We start from the raw sequence: 22119 nt of genomic DNA, 5'->3' as shown, positions 1-22119 counted from the left end.
GCCAGCATTGATTTTCACAGCAAAATTTTTGATACAACCTAAATACCCAAAAGGTTAACTTGATTAACTAAATTATATTTCTTTCATAGTATAGATTTTATGCAGTCTTTTAAAGTTGGTTTTGAAGTAATTTTAATGACATTTGAAAATTCTAGTGTTATAATATTAACTGGAAAAATTAGATTGTTAGCCCACATATGTACTTTAATATCAACCAGGTAAATATAGGCTTATAAAAAGAAGGAAGGAACTAAGGTAAAACAGTAACTACTATTCTCTGGATGGTGTTGCTATGGGTAGTTAAATTGCTGAATAAATACTTTTATAAACTTTAAGGTTTTAAAATAATGGATATGCGTGACATTGATTAGGAGAAACACGTGACTGGTATAATAAAAGCAAAAGTCTACTCATTGTGTTGGCTTAGCTCGAGACAGCTTTAGAACATACTTCTGTGTGTCTCTCCTTTCTGTATCCAAATCTAGGGACTCTCAGACTCAAATGATGCTGCCAGTTGGATGGGATGGCACTCAGTCTGTTCCTTTAACTTCTTTGGGCATCTACATGCTGCATGATGAGCAGGTCAGTTCTGCCTTGTTAAGGAACCCCAATGGCTACTTATGTCGTCTCAACCACTACATGACAGAATACATGTGGTCTACCACTGTCCTAGTCTATATGGATCTAGGAGCTACTGCATTCAGTAGGTGTTTCATCCTCACTGAATCCTCCCCTGGACAACTACAGTTCTGCTTCTGCCCAGGATGAAGGGAGCAAATAAAAGTAAGAAAGAGTCTCATAAAGGGGTAGAGCTCTGTGTAGTTCCATTTTTTCATTTACAACTCCTTTTTTTTTTTTCTTAAACTTTCTAGGGCTGCACTCGCAGCATATGGAAGTTCCCAGCCCAGGGGTCAAATCAGAGCTACAGCTGCCGGCCTATGCCACAACCACAGCAACTGGGACCTGAGCCGTATCTGCAACCTACACCACAGCTCACAGCAACACCAGATCCCTGATCCACTGAGCAAGGCCAGGGAGTGAACCTGCATCTTCACGGACACTAGTCGGATTGGTTTCTGCTGTGCCACAATGGGAACTCCTCATTTAAAACTTCTATTTTTGCTATTTAAATGTTTGGGGCAGTAAAATAAGATTTAGCTTGAGTTCTTTGATTCTTTGGATTCCTCTATAGCTGGGTCCGTGGTCAAGAGTCCTAGAGACTTAGGTTCAAATACTGGCCCCTTTAGCCCAGTGTGTACTTAGCAAGCTGTTTTTCGTCTCCAAGTCTCACATCCTTAGCTGCAAAATAGCAATAACCCTCCTGGTTTTGAAGGGTCACTGAGGTTTGGTCATGGTCATCTGTGTATATGTCTACACACATACATATACATATATAGGTAGACACCTATAGACGTTTACATATACATGCATATGTCTATAGCAGTTAATTGATGAGAAAGCTCTTGCCATCCAGCCCCTAGCACAAATGCAGGTGGGTTTATGGAGTAAGTCCTCATTGAGTTCCCTCAGTGGAGTCTTTGCTGCTGTTGAAAGGCTTCCAGCCAGAATTCCAGAGTGGCTTTATCCAGATGAGCAGACACTCCTTTTGTTCATGTTGCCTCCTCTGAAGGATGCACATCTCAAAGAACTCAGGAACTTGGCCTATGTGTTGCCTTGTTCCTCTGGACTTTCCTCAGGACCAGGCAGGGCATCTTTTTTATTTCTCAGACACCTCAGACACTGCCTTTCATCTCAGGGCCCAGTAGAAGAGAATTTGATTGGACTTGTCAGCATCTCTAAGGGGACCACTTGAAAGTCATTTGAAGAATTCCCACGCCCAAGAGCATCTCAGAACAGCTGGGAAGATCCAGGCAGCCTTGAACCTCAAAGCCAGGTCTTGCCCCACATTGCTGGCTTTTTCATGAAAAAGGGCCTTGTTAGAGTGGAATTGTCAAAGGAGTTTTCCTTGTATGAATGTGTGGTTTTGCACCTCATCACAGTAGTAGAAAATTCCACATGGACTAATCAGACAAGAGGTTATTTTTCTGCATAAAACATTATCATCCTTAGTAGAAATATTTATAAAGATACAATCTGTAGAAAATAATATCAAGTATTGAATTTCTAATATGTTCTAGGGACTCCGGCAGCTGCATTACCTACCTTATATCAGACCTTCTACAAGATAAAGACCACTGCTCTGCAAGGTAAGAATTACAGTTTCCATTTATAAATGGAGAAACTGAGGTCCACGAAAGTTAAATGACTTTCCGAAGGTCAACTTGACAGAGGAACCTGAATTAATGTTTGTCTGTTTCATTTCAAATTCCTTGCTCCTGAAAAATGAATCTAACTGCCTCTCAATTAACATAAAGATAGTTTGAAGGGGAGAAATACAGGCAGTCGCTAATATTAAGAGCCAAGATATGGGCAAAAAAAAAAGCCAATTTCCCTAGGCTGATGTTTGAGTTAAAAAGGTTCTTGCTGGCATGAGCCATAGTTAAACCGGTACCAATTAGAGTCAAGTGTAATGAAAAATAAATACAGCTGAGCTGTGAGACTGGCTGCTATGGTCCAGCGTCTGTCAGCACTTCTATTATACATTGAGTTTTTTCAAGGAATTATAAGGGCTGTAAAAATGTGTGCGATGGTGAAACTTGGCAGAAAAAAAAAGTTTCCATTTAAAGAGCTTTTCAAATACATTTTCTAAAGTTTTAAAAAATTAGGTTTGACACTTTAGTCATGAAGTTAGCAACCATTTAAATAGCCCAACACATTTTAAGCAACTTCTGGCATGAAAAAGTACTCAGCACCAGGACCCAGGCCTCCATGGGGGTTCCCTCGGCTTCCATCAGGGGCTTCTGCCTCAGGGCTTTCACCCTGACAGTGTTCTTGGTGGCCTCTGCCGTGCCCTGGAGTACCAGCACCAGCCACCATGTTCCAGGAAGTGGAAAAGGAGGCTGTGAGGGCCCAGCAGAGATGCTGGTTGCTGATGCTGGGAGGATGCTGTAACCCACACACTGAGATGTTCATCAGAAACTCAGCCTAGACAAGAACTCAGCTTCTTTGGAATGATCCCAGGCTGGAGGCTGATAGCCATCTCAGGGAGGATATGGCCAAGAGGCTGGAGTTGAGGGAGTGACTAGGCACTAGATAGTCTAGTTGCAGAAATAGATGAGTCAGAAGATCTGATTTTAATCAATAAGAAGCACTCTAGACTTGGAGACAGAAAATCCTGGTGCTTTGGTCTGAACACTTGTGTTCCCTGGAATCATCATGTTGAAATCCTGACCCTGAAGAAAGGTGGTATTAGTAGGTGGGACCGTTGGAAAGTGATTAGGTCATGAATGTAGAGCCCTTATGAATGGGATTACTGCCTTATAAGGGACCCCACAAAGCTCCCCAGCCCCTTCCACTCTGTGAGGATGTGACCAGAAGTCTGTGACCCAGAAGAGGGCCCTCAGCAGACTGGAATGGCACCCTGATCTCAGATTTGTGGCCTCCAGGCTGTGAAAATAAAATTTCAGTTGTTCGTAAGCCACCCAGCCTGTGGTTTTGGTTGTAACAACCCAAGTAGACTAAGACACATAGTGGGGCCTCTAGATCTGCCACCATCCTATCTTTTGATGATGTGCCTGCCTCCTAATCACTTTGAGTCTTAGTTAATATAATTTTCTGAGTGGAAGTTATAATCTTTTTACAAATCACAAATTTGTAGGATAAAGAGATAATGTGTATAGAGTTACTCTGTAAACTTTAAAGAGCTATGCAGATGTAATGAATGATAATCATAGTGCAGCATTTGTTATTTTTTCCTAAGGATATTTTCCTAATAGCCAGACACTGTGAAGAGGAGAAACATGGGCGAGACATGTTGCCTGCACACAAAATCCTAAGTAGCAGCTGGATCAAAGGACATACTGAAAGATGCCCTCCATGAAGGCAGAGGGGTGAAAGCCAGGACTCAGTGGGCTTAAAACAAGCAGCCTGCCCCTAAATTTCATCAGGAAAGTTCTGGGAAAAGAGCTTATGTTAAATCCCAGTCAGGAGTTTCACTTCCTCACAATTCAACTGTTTGCCAACATGATGGCCACACGTGGTCTCGGTGTTTCTTGCCATAAATTCACAACTAATGCCATAGTCAGGACTTAGATAATGCTTCTACATAAACCATACTGGGACAGACCCATGGAAGCCATGTCCTCAAACTTTACTCAGATGCAGAGTTTCTCTTTGTAGTTTATTAAAACACAGAGACTCTGGCCCTCCCACTCCCTAGGCAACAGACCTGGAATCTAACTTTCTAAGAAACTCTCCAGAATGTTCTGTTAGAAGTGAGCCACGTGGTCACGCTTTGTGAATCACTGAGTTAGAGTTCTCTGAAATGGCCCCATGACCCGAAATATCAGAGCTAGAGTAACATAACTTCCTCAATTTACTGCTGAGAAAAATCTGTAAAGGGGAGCAGTGTGGAGTTCCCGTCGTGGCGCAGTGGTTAACGAATCCGACTAGGAACCATGAGGTTGCGGGTTCGGTCCCTGCCCTTGCTCAGTGGGTTAGCGATCCGGCGTTGCCGTGAGCTGTGGTGTAGGTTGCAGACACGGCTCGGATCCCGCGTTGCTGTGGCTCTGGCGTAGGCCGGTGGCTACAGCTCCGATTGGACCCCTAGCCTGGGAACCTCCATATGCTGCAGGAGCAGCCCAAGAAATAGCAAAAAGACAAAAAAAAAAAAAAAAAAAAAAAAAAAAAGGGGAGCAGTGTGTTCACTGGGCATACAGCCTGGGTCAGTGCTGTGCAGGGATTCCACCTAGGCATCACATTTAGTCTTCACAGTGTGTCTGAGCCCTTCCATTGAAGGCCTTTTGTCATATTCCAACTTGGGGTCAGTGCATTAATATGCCTCCCTGCTCTAACGCCTTCTAGCCAGTCACAAAAAGTAACAACAAGGAGCCTGCAGCCCCTGCATGTTCTTGTGTCCCATTATGGTGGGGCCGTAAGAGCCATCTGCCAATCATTTAACTTTGGGGATGGCTTCCTCTCCTACCCCTCAGCCTTTGACTTGTGTTTTACCACCATATTTCCTTGTTAATTTCATACCACCCCCCACCTGTGCATTCCATCATTTTTCTACCTCTCTCTTTTCAGATTCTGTATTATGTACAAGCCTCTTCTGTACTCAAACCTCTCTTGATACAATATCTCCTAGTCACTGTGAAATCTTGCTTCTTTCCCTCTCATCCAAACTTCTCAAAAGAACATTCTGCTTTCTCTACATTCCTGCCCCCCCTTAAATACTCAACCCATTTCAATCAAGTTTCTGGTTACTTTCCTTTAAAAACTTCATTTTTCTAAGTTTACCAGTGATACAGTTTTGGCCAAATCCAATGGACATTTTCTAGTCCTCTTTCACTTGTAAAATAGATAAATTAATATATATTGCACAAAGCCACTTTAAGAATTAGTGTAATAAGTGCATAGGAACTGCTTGACACGGGGCCTGGCACAGAATAAACATTTAATAAATGGTTCCATTTCCCTTTCTCCTCCCCTTTCTTCTCTTCCTCCTCTTAATCTTATTATTGTTGTTGTTGTTATTTCAGGGTCTTCCAATTGTATTTGACAACATCAAGCATTCTTGTCTTTTGGGAAACTCCTGAATATCGTGGCACCCTATTGTCTTAGTGCCCCCCATCCTCTGACTGTTCTTCCCCCTTCAACACCCACAGGCGAGAGGCTTCTTCCTTCCCCAAAGATTGATGTTCCCAGGAGTCTATCTTTGGCTCCTTTCTTATCTTACTCTTCATGCTCCCCCCGCCCCCCGGCGACCTCGTACATTCTTATCCTTTCACTTACCATCTACAGGCCAACAAATCCCATATTGTTCCTCCAACTCAGACCTGCCTGAGCCAGATATCCAGTCTTCCTATGCTGTGAACCAGACATATCACAGATGCTCATGACCTGGCTGGCCTCACCAAAGACTCAGCCAGCCACTCACTCTGTAGTAAAGCCTGGGGCACAGAAGCCTTGAGTCCAACAGGGCAGTGTGTGTGTGTGTGTGTGTGTGTGTGTGTGTGTGTGTAAGGGGAAGCTCTAGGCTCTGCTGCCTTCTGTTGGGATGGAGCACATTTGGCAAAGTGGGACCTTGGGCACAACTGCCAGATGGCAAGTGGCCACCTGGAGAGATGGGGAAGAATGGAGGAGAGGGAGCTGACTAGGTGTCTGAGCCAGCATCAGACAGAGGTGATTAAGAGAACTTTCCCAATGATATGGAGGGCCTTGGAACCTCTCTGTCAGAAATCATCACAGAGACCAAATGGCATTTAAAAGCCTAAGAGACCACATGAAAGTTGGTTTCCAAGTTCGACTCACAATGCAAATCTTCTAGGCCTTGCTTCCAACTTCCCATAAGCATGAGCAGAATATTGGCATAGGAAAATGCCATGTCATCAAATCTGACAAAGGACAAACATGTAAGGGCTTGGATTCTGGGTTTAGACAGATCGAGGTTCAAATTTTGGCTCTCCTTGCTCACAGGATGGCTTTGGTCAAATTCTTTAACTTTTCTGAGCCTCTATCATCTGTAACACGATGACAACACTTGCCTCAGAGAATTTACCAGTCATGAACTCCACATGTACTGAGAGCCTAGGAAGGGCCCAGATGGCTCAGACATGTCCTTGCTCTCATGGTCTTCAGAGGACAGAAGAGGACACTGGAACAGTCAGGAGAGAGGGGCCTGGTCAGCTCTGATGCACAGAGGAGAGGAAGAGATCAAGGATCATGCCCAGGATACTGGCTTGGGAAACCAGGAAGACCATGGGGTCATTCAAGGAGAGAAGCAGGCATAGGGTGGGCACCATGTAAGCTCAGTTCTGGCCATAGGATGCGAGGTGCCTGTGGGGTATCCACGTAGAGATGTTGGGTAGGAAAGCAGGACAAGGGTCCCACACTCCAGGAGAAACTCTGCAGTTAGAAACAAATATTTGTCGTCTTCAGCACAAAGATGATCAGGGATGCCCCAGAATGGATGCAAATGCTCAGAAAGCATATTCAAAAGAGTGACATGAATCCCCCCAAACACAGACATCAGAACAAGGGCAAGGGAAGGAGGAGTCAGGAGAAGGATCATCACACAGGTTCGGGACCAGGAACTGGAAAGCATGGGAAAATAGGAGGAGAAGTGAGAGAGGGTCAGGTGTTTTGAACACTTGCAGGGAAGAGAAGATAAGGAGACACATCCAATGTCTCCATAGTGAAAGCAGTTTCCGGTGACTCTGGCAGGAGCTGATTCAAAGAGGTAATAAGGCTTAGACAAGAAAGCTCAGCATCTTCTAATGGGACCTGGGGGAGACTGAACAGGCTAGAGGTGTGGGTACGTTGGTAAGTTATTTGGCAAGACTTTGTAGAACTTTCCTTTTGGTGGTTTCTAATGTGTGTGTGTGACAGCTGGCTATTTTCAGAGTCGCTCGCCGTGACTAATCCATGAGTGACTCTGCAAAGTTTGTGAGGCAAGCTTGTGAGGTGGTGGGTCTGAGAGAATGAGGGGCTTTTAACATGGCCTCTGGAGATGGGCATTAGCTGGGTGCTGGAGGTGTGTCAGGATTTCAGGTAGCATCACAGACCTGGATGGGAAGAGACTACAGTTTGCAGCAAGGACCACCTGCATCCTTGGCTCTCAGGCAATGCATCCTGGGTGTGGATGCAGAGACCATGGCTGATAGGCTGGATCCAGGGATTTGTTGTCTCTGGATCAGTCTGGAGAAAGAATAGCTGAAGAGAGGACAGGCTGATGGGTAGAGGGAAGATAAGGGCTCTAAGAAGTAAGAAGTCTCAATGAAGTCACATATGTGGACTGATGAATAGGGGGAAGAACTGAGAAAAAGCTGGAAGGATGTAGGAGATAGTGGTCAGAGACAAACCATCTGCATTCATGGTTTGAGAGCTGGCACAGTGCCAGGTAATGGTGAGTTTCTAAATGACTTCATGAGAGTGGAAGGCTGAGTTGGGGAAGAAGGAACGGTGGCAGGTACTGAGCTGATTGAGGAGCTGGAAGGTCAGCCAGCAGCTCAGCCAGCAGCTCACTCTATAGTAAAGCCTGGGGCACAGAAGCCTTGAGGACAGTGTGTGTGTGTGTGTGTGTGTGTGTGTGTGTGTGTGTGTGTGTGTGTGTGTGTGTAAGGGGAAGCTCTAGGCTCTGCTGCCTTCTGTTGGGATGGAGCACATTTGGCAATGTGGGAAATGAGTAGCTGCAGTCATTCAGGATGGGACAGTGTTTAGGGTGCAGGGACACCCCAAGATTCAGGAGTTAAGACCTGTGGGGGGGGGAGATTTTTCAGGAATCTGAACAGCTGATTTGAAAGCTATTTATCACCCAAGTATGGGAAGAAGGGGACCGTGAGCCTCGTGTATTAGATGGGGACTCTGCTCAGCCCTGAGCTGTGTGCCACTCCTCGCATTTCTTGTGACCAGACCTCTTCCAGAGCCCCTGGGTGCTGGGCTGATCGCATCCCTTGCTGTCAAGGACAACCCATGAAGGCTGGAATCCTTTCACCAACAGAGACTTCAGCACCGTCCTTAGGACCACTGGGGCAGAACATGCAAGCGCTTGCTGAGGGCTACTCTCTTGGCCTTCAAGGGAGGTTTTGTTTAGACCTAGAGTGAGCCTGGCCATTGAAAACATCCAGAATTTGTTCTCGGTGACCCTGGGGTAGAAGAAAATGAGATGGAGAATTTTAAGTCCTTCAAAAGGAGTTGCCAGGCCTGGCCCCACCCTAAATGTCACCCCCAGGTATGGCATTCCCATGCACAGGCCCAGGGTCTCAGCTGAAATAGTGGGTGAATGGTGACAGTGGCCTCAGTCGCTTGCAGATGGGGCTTGGTTTAAAGTTCAAGTGATAACTGATGGTGACTGTTTGTCTCTGACCAATACTCGGTGTTAAAAAAAAGGTGGCACATTTTTTCTAAAAGGCAGCAAATGTGGACAAATATTAGCTTTTGGAAATAAAGGGGGAAGTTATTCATTCACTCAGCAGCATTTTCCAAGCCATCAATCTTCCGGGGACTTCTATTGCTTTAATCATCAAGGTTGTTTATTTGGAGCAATTTCTGAGAGAATAAAAGTACCTTTGGCCTTTATCTGCTGTCATCAAAGCATCCATTAGGGGGCCACAGCCCTGTGGGAAGGCTCAAGGGATTATTCAGAGAGGTTTTCTGAAACGCACAGGAATTCTGCTTTTTCTCCTTCACGGCGTGGCAGTCGAGTTTAAACTGTAATCTAAAAGGTTAGGTTTATCGTCAGGTTTAGACCATTTGAACAGGATTTTGTTCAAGGCAAACCTACAGATAAAAGCATTTTAAGTGGCCTGGAACAAAGGCCCGTCTGCCTGGAGAGTCTGTGTGGTTTCTGACAGTCCCCGGGCCTTGGTGTTCTAACCAACACCCTGCAGAGGTGACCCAGCAGCCTGTGAAATCACGGGGGTCACCTTCTGGGTGGAGGGAGGGACCCTGGGGAGAAGCAGGTAAGGGGCTGACCACGCCTCGCCTTGCCAGAGGGTGACGGCTCTGCTGGGGAAGCCAGAAGTGGGTGGGAAAGAGTTGAAAGTGTGTGGACCTGTAAATGTGTGTGCGTGTGCATACACACACACCCACACACACACCACCATCCATGCACACATACACACACCCCTCACAACTTTGTCCCCTGACTTCAGAGTCCTCAGCCTTGGCCTCCAGATCTTCCTGCACCAGCTCTGCCAGGAGCAACCCCCCCTTTCCTGCTTCTGCTCTTCTGTTCATCTTCCAGTGCAAACCTCATTATTCAGACCTCTTCGCCCAGCCCTCCCCAACCCCACCCCTGGCAGATAACCCCCCCAGAATGGTATTAAGACCCCCTTTCTGGGAATGTTTTTGGCTCTCCCTGGCCCTGCCCTGCCCTCCCCACCCCCAGGCAGCTTTCTTGGTCTTTTGTGGAGCGAGGGCTGGGAAACCTCTGCTGCCTGGACAAGACCTGGGCAGCTGCCCGGTTCTCATCCTGGAGGATGAGGAAGGCCCACCCTAACTTCCCCCGAGTTGCTCCCTCAGCATTTTGCTGTGCCAGCTGCAGCTCGTGGAAAAGCCTGGTCAGCGGTAATCTGCACAGGAGCACATCTCACACCCACACCACAGAGATACACACACCTGCACATCAGATACACACACAACATAGAGGTAAACACACAGCATAGAGGTACACACAACTTACACGCATGCACCACGGAAACATCTATATGCACATATATCTCAGAGATATCCATCTATCCATCCATCCATCACTCCCCATCCATCCATCTATCCATTTATCCATCTATCCATCCATCCTCACTCCCCATCCATCCATCCATCCATCTATCCATCCATCCATCACTCCCCATCCATCCATCTATCCATTTATCCATCTATCCATCCATCCATCACTCCCCATCCATCCATCTATCCATCCATCCATCTATCCATCCATCCTCACTCCCCATCCATCCATCTATCCATTTATCCATCTATCCATCCATCCTCACTCCCCATCCATCCATCCATCCATCTATCCATCCATCCATCACTTCCCATCCATCCATCTATCCATTTATCCATCCATCTATCCATCCATCCATCACTTCCCATCCATCCATCTATCCATTTATCCATCCATCCATCCATCCATCACTCCCTATCCATCCATCTAGCCATCCATCCATTCATCCATCCATCCATCCATCACTCCCCATCTATCCATCCATCCATCCATCTATCCATCCATCCATTTATCCATCCATCCATCCATCACTCCCTATCCATCCATCTATCCATCCATCCATTCATCCACCCCCATCCATTCATCTATCCCTCTGTAACACACACCCAGAGACATTTACACACATGTACACACATGACACAAGGACATGACACACTCATATACTATAGAGAACAATATACATTCACACCGTAGGGAAAGCTACATGTATACACACCACCATTGCACAATGAAGATACCTGCACACGTATCTCAGAGACATCTACACACACCAAAAATCATACAGGGATGTACACACACACACACACACACACTTGCACCGTTTGTTACAAAGAGTGTAAACACCCCAGCACCTGAGTGCACATCAACATGGACACACAGACACAAACAAGCATTTGCACACTCTGCCCATGCATAGTACCACTAGCACGTACTTGGGCACACCCAGATATGTAAACTCTTATGGAGCCAGCTTGTGTCAGAAGTATTTCTGGAATGGCCCAGGCCTGGAAGAGAGAAGGGGCGGGTCTGTCCCGCTGGCTCAGCGGGAGAGGCAGACAGTGTCAGAGTAGGACCTCTCCAGACCCTGGAGTCACAGCAGGGCAGCAGCTCCAGATCAGAAAGCAAAGTCCCCTCCTAGGATGGGTGAGGATGCTGAGGCTGGTGAGGGAGGAGGGCATGTGCCCTGCAGGGAGGCTACCTTTCTCTGTGGCTTTGAGCGAGAATCTTGCTATTGGGAACCTCAAACTCCCCATGTGTAAAATGGAGCTAATGTGAAAAGTCAGCAAAGAACAGAGAGGTGGAGATGCTTGAGAAGATCAAAGCTGCGAGCTTACTGTTATCTTTGTTATTTACGTGGATGCTCCTCAGCTGAGCTGGGCTGAGCAGGGTCCAGCACTCTGGTCATCTCTTTTTTTCTCCTCACAGGGCCATTCATGACTTTTCTCAACAGTCTTTTCAGGATAATCTATTTTCATTTTCCTGATCCATTGGGGTCCCCGAGTCAGAGGTTGAGATGAAGGAGGAGGAAGCAGGGAGATGAGGCAGGGTGAGAGGCTTGGGGGGCCAGGCTCTGAGTGCACTGGGGCTGCTGGTAGGGGCTGGTGGCTGATAAGGTGCCTGCCCCATCATGGAATCAACTCTTCACACAGCACCTGCTCAGTGTGGGTGTGTGGAAAATGTTCACTGAGGAGTTCCTATCATGGCTCAGCAGTAACGATCCCGGCTAGTATCCATGAGGATGCAGGTTCGATCCCTGGCCTCGCTCAGTGGGTTAACAATCTCACGGTGTTGCTGTGAGCTGTGGTGTAGGTTGCAGACTTTGCTTGGATCTGGCATTGCTGTGGCTGTGGTGTAGGCTATAACTCTGATTAGACCCCTAGCTTGAGAACTTCCAAATGCTGCAGGTTCTGCCCTAAAAAGACAAAAAAAAAAAAAACCAAAAAAACAAAAAACAAAAAAACAAAACAAAAAGTTTTGGGGGGGGTGTTGAATCGGTAAACCAAATTGTATTCTCTGCTTCAGTCCCTGGGTGGAAATTCTGTGGGCAAAGCAAGAGTCGCAAGAAAGAGTTCATGCCTCATGTCATGGAAGAGACATGCCATGACACAGTTCCAAGGTTGGGAATTCGCGTCTGTACGCGTCTTCTGAAAGAAGTTGCACTTGGGATGGGGCGTGCAGGATGAATGGGATATCTTGCTTGCTATCTTCCACCCTGTGAAGTTGCGGCTACTCTGCCTGGGGACCTTCAGAGCTCATAACTGGCTGGGTGTGGCATCTCAGAGGGCAAGCCCATGGATTTGCATGGAGACCTTTCCCTTTCCCTCAGCAAGTAGGAGGGCTGGATGCGTCTTTCTGGGGCCATTTTATCCCTAAGTAGAATGTGCAGCCGCTCTTGGAAGCCCACATGCTACCCAGGCCACAGCACCATGATGGCCCTCATGCTGCTGCAATGGTGCCCTCTCACCCACTGTGTGTCTCCTTTCCTTTCCAAGACTGTGAGCTCCTGGGACCAGCCATCATTATCTTCATTTCTGTCCTGCCTGATCCCAGAAGACAGTAGGTCCTCAACGAGCACTTGCTAAGGACTGAAGGAAGGAACGAGGAGTGAGGGGCTATCCAGAGGCTGGTGGCTCAGAGCCCCCTACATGGGGAGCGAGTTTTCAGACCCCCTGTTCCCGCCCTCACCGTTTCTGTGGTGGGGGCTCTGGCCTCCGAGTGGAAATTGGTTGAGGAAGTTGAGTTTTGGAAGGCAGCTTTCTTACCCGGATATGCACCGTTAGCAACAAAGAAAGTTTGCTTTCCTCATTTCACTGAGAGTTGAAAGCAGATGTGTAAAGTAGAGCTCTGTCTTCCAGCAAAATGTGACCCCTTGGAAAATGTGTTCTAATGGATTTTTTGTTGTTCTTTAAAGATTTTCCTAAACAAAGGGTATTATGATGATCAGGAGATTTAATCTTTACTTTCTTCTCATTTCATCCTCATGCCTTCCTGGATATTGGGGAGGTTCCTCCCCAAATGACTGAAGTCAGCAGTTTCTCAAGCCCAGGGGTTGGTTCACCTTGTGTTTCTAACACATCCAGTCTGTAGCAGCTGCTGAAAGTATGGGAGCCTCTGCTCCAATCATCTCTGTCCTCTTGTGGGTGGACAGGACCTTGGGGACACAGACCAGGCAGTGATGGACAACAGGGGAACAAGGGAGCTGTGGCTAGTATTTTGCCTTCAGGTCGTGACTGGGAGGTGGTGGATGGTTTGGTGGCGGATGGGGCGCAAGTCTCTGGCTTTAGATAAATCTCAGCTCAAATCCTGACTGCATGGTCAACCAGCTACATTCTTCCTTGGACCTATTTTGTAAAATGGGAAAGCTAAGTAGGTAAATGGGCAAGGTTGTGGTGAGGTTTAAGATATAATGGAGTTCCCACAGTGGCTCAGTAATGAACCCAGCTAGTATCCATGAGGAGGCGGGTTTGATCCCTGGCCTCGCTCAGTGGGTTAAGGATCTTGGGTTGCTACAAACCGTGGTGCAGAATCCTGCATTGCTGTGGCTGTGGTGTAGGCCAGTAGCTACAGCTCCAGTTCGACCCCTAGCCCGGGAATGTCCATATGCCACAGGTGGAGCCCCCAAAAGATAAATAAATAAATAAATACAAAAATGAAAATGACATATAACATTGCACTTCATATATCAGATGTTGAACAGTAGCCATTATTATTCTTATTATTTTGTTTGGGTAGAGAGTAAGTCTTAGACGGTCACATGACATTTGGTTTCCAGGACTGACTTGCAAAAAAATGAAAATATCATTTTAAGAAGGAAATAGTTATTTTATCTCCATTAAAGTCACCACAGAGTTTTATTGTTTCTTAAAAGGATTACATTCATGGTATAATGGTCTTGTTATATAATTTTAAAAAATAAATATGCTGATTAGATCAATTTTAAAATTTAAACCAGATGTAACTTTTCAGATTCGAATTAGACATGAGGTTATTCTGTGTTTATGCACAGAAGTGTGGGTATTTATATGTAACAGGATATCATATATATGTATCTATAAATATGTATAGCACAGCTATTTATGATCTGATAATCATACCGGCAAATATAGATACTGGACTAGACTTAGCTAATGGTTTTCCCCATTTGCTTTATATGTCAACTTACTGTCTGATGCCAATTGGATTTAATATAATATAAAATCTTATATAGAGACGTTAATAAATAATTCACATAATATACAGGTATATGTAGTTATAAAATATTATTATTCCAGGTGTCAAATTATTTTCAGGTGCCTTGTCTTCTGAGAAGCCACTGTGGGAAACACAAACTAAAATACTTGCTCTGTTCCCAGTTGCTGGAGGCCGAGCACACCTGAACCACATGCAGGGGCAGTGGCCTCAGGTCCTGGAGAGAACCTTGAAGATTCTAGAGGGCCAGAGACCTAAACTGTATCACAGACATTTAACCAAAGCAGGGCTGCAATTTGTCAGAGCAGAATTAAGTCCTGTTATTCTGAGAGTGAGAATCACTTTACGCCCACCAGGACAACTGGGTATAAGCCACTGGCTGTCCCTTCGGCATGGCTGGGAGGTGGCTTCGTTTATCGATTTAAAATCTCTTTCTGTAATTTCTGGCCATTTCCTTTTCTTCTCTCCTCCAGGAGGCTGGAAGAGCAGGTCACGACCTTTCTTAGACTTAGGCTCAGCCCAGCAGAAGCCATAAAGATAACCACCAGCTCTTCAAAGCTGGCCCGACCCCTGATAATTCTGCAGAGGATTTTCCCAGCACTTTAGGGAAGAGGGGTCGGGGGAGCTGGGGGCCACGGCAAGGACTGGATGTGGGTGAGACCATGGCTCTGGGGGATGAAAAGGCACTTCTGAGTGCCAGCTCTGCTGGGGGCTCTCAGGGAGCGGAGGGGTGGGGGTTGGGCGGCACAGCCTAGGCTGAGATTGCCAGGGCGTGAGTCCACAGAACTGCTTTCTGGAAAGCAGCTCGCACTGAAGAAGGTCTGTTTCAGGCAGCTTGAGGAAGTTCTCCGAAGCTCACTTTGGGTTTGGAATGATGGGGTTGCTGGGGATGCAGAATCTACTACATACTTGAGAACTCACTTGGAAGACATTTCAGCCCACTGGCATTTAAGATGATACACTACACATTATTTGAGCATATATGTGTATGTCTACATGTCTAACACATATAAGAAAAATAACAGAGTTTATATCTTGAGCACCTCCTATGTGCCGGTTCCTTTAATATTTGTTATCTAATAGAATCCTCCCCAAAATCATGATATAAATATCAAACCCATGTTACAGATGTGGGACCTGAGGATCTGAGAGTTTTAACTTGCCAAATTCAAAGCTGGGGTTTAGTCCGACCCCAAACCTCACTGTTTCTAGCATTATAGTCTATAAACCTAGAACTTCAGGAATGAACAGTGTGAGTTTAAAATTACAGACCACTGCCATGTCCCTACTAATGTTGTTCTGAATTATTTGCGTTCAAGTGACACTATACCAAAATATGAAAATATATGTGCTTTATGTGGGAAAAGGAAGATTCTGAGAAGGGCAGTACTGTCCTCTAAAAGCTCCCGAATTTTGCCTAATAATTAGAGCTTATATACACCAGTGCTTATTATAACCATTATAATATAATGGCGTATTCAACTTGTGTGTGTTGTGTGCCTGTTATGGGCTGCCACAGGGAACACAGCAGTGAGGAAACTTACAAACATCCCTGTCTTCCGGAAGCTTACGATGAAGGGACGAGTGATGAATTATCAGTGACCCTCTTTCCCTGAGGATGTCGTGTTTGCAAGTGGAAAGAACTCAGCTTGACTTCACCTGGGCGGGGACTCACGTTGCCTCACTGACTTAGGGGAAGAGAAGCAGCGTGGCCTGTCCTCAGGGACCTCTGGAGCAGGGACTCGGGCACTGCCAAGCCAGACTGCACGTTCTGCCCCTGTCATCTTGGCCTCTCTGGACAAACGGGCTCCATCTGCTTGGGCTGGCCTTCTTCATTTTGCCAACATCATGCCTACGGGTCCTCTTAGGCCTCACATTGCTCGTTGTCCTTGTCAGAAAGGGGATGTGTCTATCGGTCTGTTTTCTCTCATCTCAGTTTGAAAATCCTGGAGAAAGGCACTGATCGGTCCAGTTTGGGTCATGTGTCCACCCCTGTCTCAGCCAAAGGTGGAGTGTGAGGCTGAATCTGTAAGAAGGTGTTCTCCTGGACCACTCAGGGTGGGAGAGCAGCATTTCCCAGGAGGGGGACCATGATGGGCAAACAATACATGTGCACCACAACGGCCATTCCTTTAATAGTCTGTCACATACAATGGGCTTTCGTGGATGTTATCCTACTCAAATGATCCCCATCCACTTTGCAGGACAGAAATGATTATCCTCACTTGACAGATGAGGAAACTGATGTCCAAGAGGTAAAGCTAGGCCAGAGGTCACACAACTAAGTAGCTGGGTCAGAATTCAAATGCTGATCTTCTGGCTTCAAATTTCAAATCATGAAAGAAATGGAAAAGCTTTCTGAATTTCTGGAGACAGATTCAGTTTTGTTTTGTTTCATTTTAGGGCTACATGTTTTCTTGTGCGTGGATGCCTCCAACCCTGGTAATTCCAGTACAGCTTTATCGCAATTCTCAAGTAACAAGTTTATTGGTTCCGTAAGAGACCCTGTTCCCCATCCAAATTAGAGAGCTGGTATTGTGTAATTGCTCGGTAATTTTAGGTGGTACGTGGCAAAGAGCATTAACTGGATTTTTCTAAACCGTCCACTATCACTGTGGGAAATCCTCCAACATCCATCATGGCTGTACGTCAAAGCTTTTTGTTTGTTTGTTTTCTTACTGAATCTCCTTCCAAAGCAAGGATAGAATCAGGATTCCAGTACCGTTTATTTCCTCGTCCATCTATTCATCCATCAACTCATCCATCCAAACATCCATGGACATGTCCATCCCTTATGACAGCTATTCATTCAAAAGTTTACTTATCACATGTTTTATGCCAGCCAGTGAGCTAACTGATGAATGGAGGAGAGATAATAGAACACAAACCCTTTCTTCACTGTGCTCTCAGACAAGGTTGGACAACATCATCTATTAACCAATAATGGAGACCACCTAGAATTCTGAGAGCGAGTAAATCAATGGATGGAAAGTAGCAGAATATTTCCAGGCCAACAACACTGTCCCTTGACTGTGATTTCACATGACATTAATAGATTAAAGAAAAAAGGAGCAGTAGAAGGACCATGGTCATAGAAAAGAAAGATTAGGAGACATAAACATTAAAATCCATCCAACACTGATATGCATCTGGGCCCGCAATCATTGATTGCCTATGGAGGCTACCTTCTCAGGAGTAGCACGTCTTACCTTCTCAAGTTCAAGTGCAATATCCTCAAGTCATTCTGCTTCTCAGTCTAGGCTAACCTGACACCATGTGTGGAAATAATTTCAATTCTAAGGTATCAGAATTTCAGGATGAGGCAGAGGGTAAGTTATTGCAAATAAGCGTTTTCAGGTACTTTAGCATCTGCACCTGTATATTCTCAATTATCAATGAATAGGTTAACATTCTCATGTATTTATCAATCTTTTTTGTATTTAGAGTTAATTTGATGTTGTCCTTGTGTTTCTGGATTCAAGATTAAGGATCAGGACCAAAACTCTGGGACGAAAACATTCAGTTGAGGTGCTGTCCTTAAAGAGTCCTGCCAGAAATCAGGTAACCCCTCTAGAAAGTAATTCGATTTGCTTTACAAGCTCGTCTTAATTTCTTTCCCCTCATCCCTTCTTCCCCAACTCCATCAAATCATGGCTGATGCCAGGGTGAATAAAATAATTCAGACATGTGGAGAAGGAGGCACAAACTCTCGACAAGATATAAAGAGCTTGTAGATCGGAAGTGGCATTTGAGCTGAGTCTTGAACTTGAGTATGATTTTGACAGGCAGCGAATGTAGGCTACTGCACTCCAGGCTGGGGGAAGCACATGAACCACTGTGTGGAGGTCAAGGGCAAGGCATGTTCAGAGAAATATGCAGGGGGGTGGGGGGCAGTAGACACTTGGAGAGTTAGCAGATGAACATGGGGAATGCTGATGCACAGGGAGGCAGTAAAAGCTTAGAGAGTTGAAAGATGAAGGTGGGAGAGTTCCCAGATGAAGATGGGAATGTTGGCTGGCTCGCTATGGTGGAAATCTGCAATGCCTCTTTAAGGAATTTGACTTTTCTCCTGGGGAAGAAGAGGTATTAAGCAGAGCAAATGATGCAATCGGATGGATGTTTTTGCATTATCTCCCCAGAAGCAGTCAGAAAAATGGACCAGAGCCTGGAGGCAGGGACTACAGGACTGTTCCATTGGTCCAGGATAATCCATTTCTAACCTTTAAGGCAGCATTAACATTTCCAGAGATGCTGTGATGCTTTTTCTGTATGAGGTCAGGCTTGCTTCTGAATCATTATGAATATGTCCACACTCATAAACTATTCTGCGTATTTTGATTTATTTAACCAGTTCTGCCAATCAAAGTGAAAATGCCAGGAAGCTGTTTCACATGTGTATGCAAACTTATGAGAAATTAAACTCTGCTCACAAATATTTACTGAGAGCAGATTCCCCACACAGCATCCTGCCAGACTCTTGTGGATGATAAAGAAAAAGCACCAGCTATGGGTTTGTTCCCCCTGTAGATTACATCTCATTTTATGGATGGGAAAAAGCCTGGGCTGATCCGAATCACAGGGCACTTGCCTCCCTACTGGTCTCTGGACTGATTGACAGGGTCCTTGGCCTGCAAAGAACTGGGCACCCTGCAGTGGGGTCTGAGATGGAGAAAGATGGGGAAAAGGGGCTTCTGAGAGCAGGAAGCTTGGGGATGAGATCCTTTGGTAGATGTACGATTCACTCCTGAGACCGACCTTTTGTGGAACCAGCATCTAGGTTCTGATCGTCTGCTGGAAGCCATAGCTCAGTGGAACTTTCCAGAATCTTTGGGGCGCAGACACATACCTATTTATGACTGATTGGATCACAGCCACACAGAGATGATGCTGTCACCATCAGATGCCAGATGGTATTCCTCTCCTGGAGGTAGAAGGGGTCACGCATGGGGCAGAGTGGGCTGTCCAGGCTCAGGTAGAGTGAGTCACTGACTTGTCCAGGAGCAGAAATTGATGACCAGGGACCCGGGTCCTCACAATCCTCCTAGGCCTCTTCTCTTTCCCCAAACCTGAACAGACAGGAGTTCTAGGTGGCTTCCTTGGGGCCTTACTTGAAGCTGCTCTCAGGCAGTGACACGCTTTGCCTACGAGGTGTGTTGAGAAGAGAAGCCACGGGTTTGGAGGTGGGAGATCTGGGTGAACAGTGGGCCCCACCCCTGTCTCACCTGGAGAAATCCTGGGACCATGACAAATATCTGTACAGCATTTTTCTGTTTTAAGGAGCCTCACATTCTTCTAGAGAAAGAAACTGAGACTTGAGAAGCCACTGCTCCAGCTCCAATGACTGCTAGATGGTAGCAGAGCTGGGGCCACACCCATGCCTTCTCTCTGTAGTTCTCATGTCCTTCCTGCCAACATAGAAAAGTCCCTTAAGCCTGGAATAGACCTCAGTTAGGATTTGTAAGCTAAAGATGATACCAGCTGAAGGCTTCTGTGAGTGTTAGGGCTGACACAGCAAAGCCTCACAGACCGAGTGGCTTAAAGAATAGAATTTTAGGAGTTCCCATTGGGGCTCAGTGGGTTAAGGACCCAACATAGTGTCCATGAGGATGCAAGTTCAATCCCTGGCCTTGCTTCCTGGGTTAAGGGTCGGGTATTGCTACAAGCTACAGAGTAGGTTACAGATGCGGCTTGGATCTGGTATTGCCCTGGCTGTGGCATAGGCCTCAGCTGCAGGTTCAATTCGACCCCTAGCCCAGGAACTTTCATATGCCCCAGGTGTGGCCATAAGAAGAAAAAATATAGAATTTTATGTTTTCGCAGGAAGTGTAAGATCAAGGTGTCGGCAGAACTGGTTGCTTCGGAGGCTGCTCTCTTGGGCTCGCAGATGGTCCTCTTCTTCCTGCATCTTCACACGGTCTTGCCGCCAGGTGTGTCTGCATCCTCGTCACCCTTTCTTATAAGGCCACTGGCCCTCTTGGATTAGGGTCCTACTTCATGCCTTCATTTTCCCTTAATTACATTTTTAGAGACCCGATGGCCAAATACAGGCACTTTTGAGGTACTAGGCATTAGGGTTTGAATGTGTGAACTGGGGAGAGACTCTATTCAGCCTGTAACAATGCTTAGCAAGTATTTATGGTATGAAAAATCTCTACCCAACACAGTTAAGGGAGTTTTGTGAGGCTCAGTGGAGACAATCCGTTTATTTAATGCCACCACAGGATGCTTGCCGAGTCCCTCTGCTTTAGATATTTAGATACAGTACAGGATTAGGCATCATTAGCAACGTGACTGGGCAGTTATTATTATTTCCATCTCACAGAAGAGGAAAAAGAGGCTCAGGAAAGGGCAGGAAGCTCTTCCCAAAGAGGCACACATAGAGAGGGGTGGGGTAGGGATTCGAACTTGTGTCTTTGCTCATGCTCAGGAAAAAAATAAATAAAAAGCAAGTGCAAGTAGTTCGGATTTAATAGCAAGCGTATTCTGTTCCTTTCCCACTCCCCCCAGCTTTCACTTGCACTGAAATTATTAAACTGACAAGGGGAGGGGGTGGGTGGAATGCAGATACTCTTGCTTTCAGAAAATGAGGCTCCATTGGGCGACCCTTTCTTACCGTCTCAGCCGGGGAAGGAGCCCCTATAGCCAGAGGGAATCAAATACTTTTCAAATGTCTCATTAAAATAAAAAGGTGATTCTTGCATTGGTAGCCTGATAAAGACTACAAAGCAGCAACATGAAAACTCCCTGGTTTACCCTTCTGAATAGGCCTCAGCTCCAGCCGCAGAATGAATTAGCAGCCACCCCATTATCTGTAAGCCTCAGAGAGTGCAACCCAGGCTTTGATCTGCCAGTGTCAAGGAAACTGATAAAAACTCGTTCTGTTTCTAAGCTTTCCAGGCCTGAAATTCTCTTTTCCCTTCAGCACGCTATAAATGCCCCTCTGAAGTGGCTGGGCATTCTTTCACAGCCTTGTGTCCAATCTATTCATAACCACGGTTATCAATTATTATACCAGCTGGAATTTCTGAGGGCCAGGAGGCTGTCAGGAGCTCTAATTGTGGTTCAGGGATAAAAGCAAAAACACACAAATTTTAACCAATCATAATTAACTTATTCTCCAAGTGCAAGGGAAAAAAACGAAACCCTCCAAAACAAAACAACACAAAACCAAGGCTTATGAATCCCTCTCAGTAATCACTCTTGAAAGCCACCATGGAGGGGGAGGGGGTGCTTTTATTGCCATGGTCGCTCCTGATTGGTCAGCGGCGCCAGGTTCCCCAGGAAGGAGCGAGGCCAACTGGCAACGGGAGAGGTTCTCAAATCATTGGGCCTTTTTTTCCCTTAATCTTAAAAAAAAAAAAAAAAAAAAAACCTCATTTTTCAAAGTAGTGCGATGTTTTCCAAGCTTCTGACAGAGCCTTGAATAAAGAGGCATCAATTTCTCATTGAACCCAAACAACTGATTGAGTGGTCCAAAATATTTCCTTAAAAAGAAGTTCAGTGGCACCTAGCACATTAATAAAGGAGGCGCGTGTGACCTGGAAGGGGGCCTGAGGGATCTGATCCCCAGGCACAAGGTCAGGCAGCAGGATGAGCTGAAGCCTTAGCACAGGGCCTGGCACATAGTAGGTGCTCAAGAGGCT

At 45.9% G+C, this 22119-nt stretch overlaps 1 long non-coding RNA gene across 1 annotated transcript; it reads left to right on the top strand.

Moving 5' to 3' along the window:
- Positions 1 to 302: 302 nt before the first annotated feature.
- Positions 303 to 20542, top strand: LOC146404949 (uncharacterized). Its single transcript, XR_014839808.1, has 3 exons — positions 303 to 582; positions 2139 to 2207; positions 17959 to 20542. It is a non-coding gene; the product is annotated as an uncharacterized LOC146404949 (long non-coding RNA).
- Positions 20543 to 22119: the final 1577 nt, after the last annotated feature.

This window comes from Sus scrofa, chromosome 3, assembly GCF_054392235.1.
Source record: "Sus scrofa isolate SSC_HxYL_T2T_F1_AM1 chromosome 3, Sscrofa_HxYL_maternal_Yorkshire_Landrace_v2.0, whole genome shotgun sequence".
Taxonomy (NCBI): domain Eukaryota; kingdom Metazoa; phylum Chordata; class Mammalia; order Artiodactyla; family Suidae; genus Sus; species Sus scrofa.
Note: the sequence above shows the minus strand (reverse complement) of the source record. Positions and strands in the feature narration are given on the sequence as shown.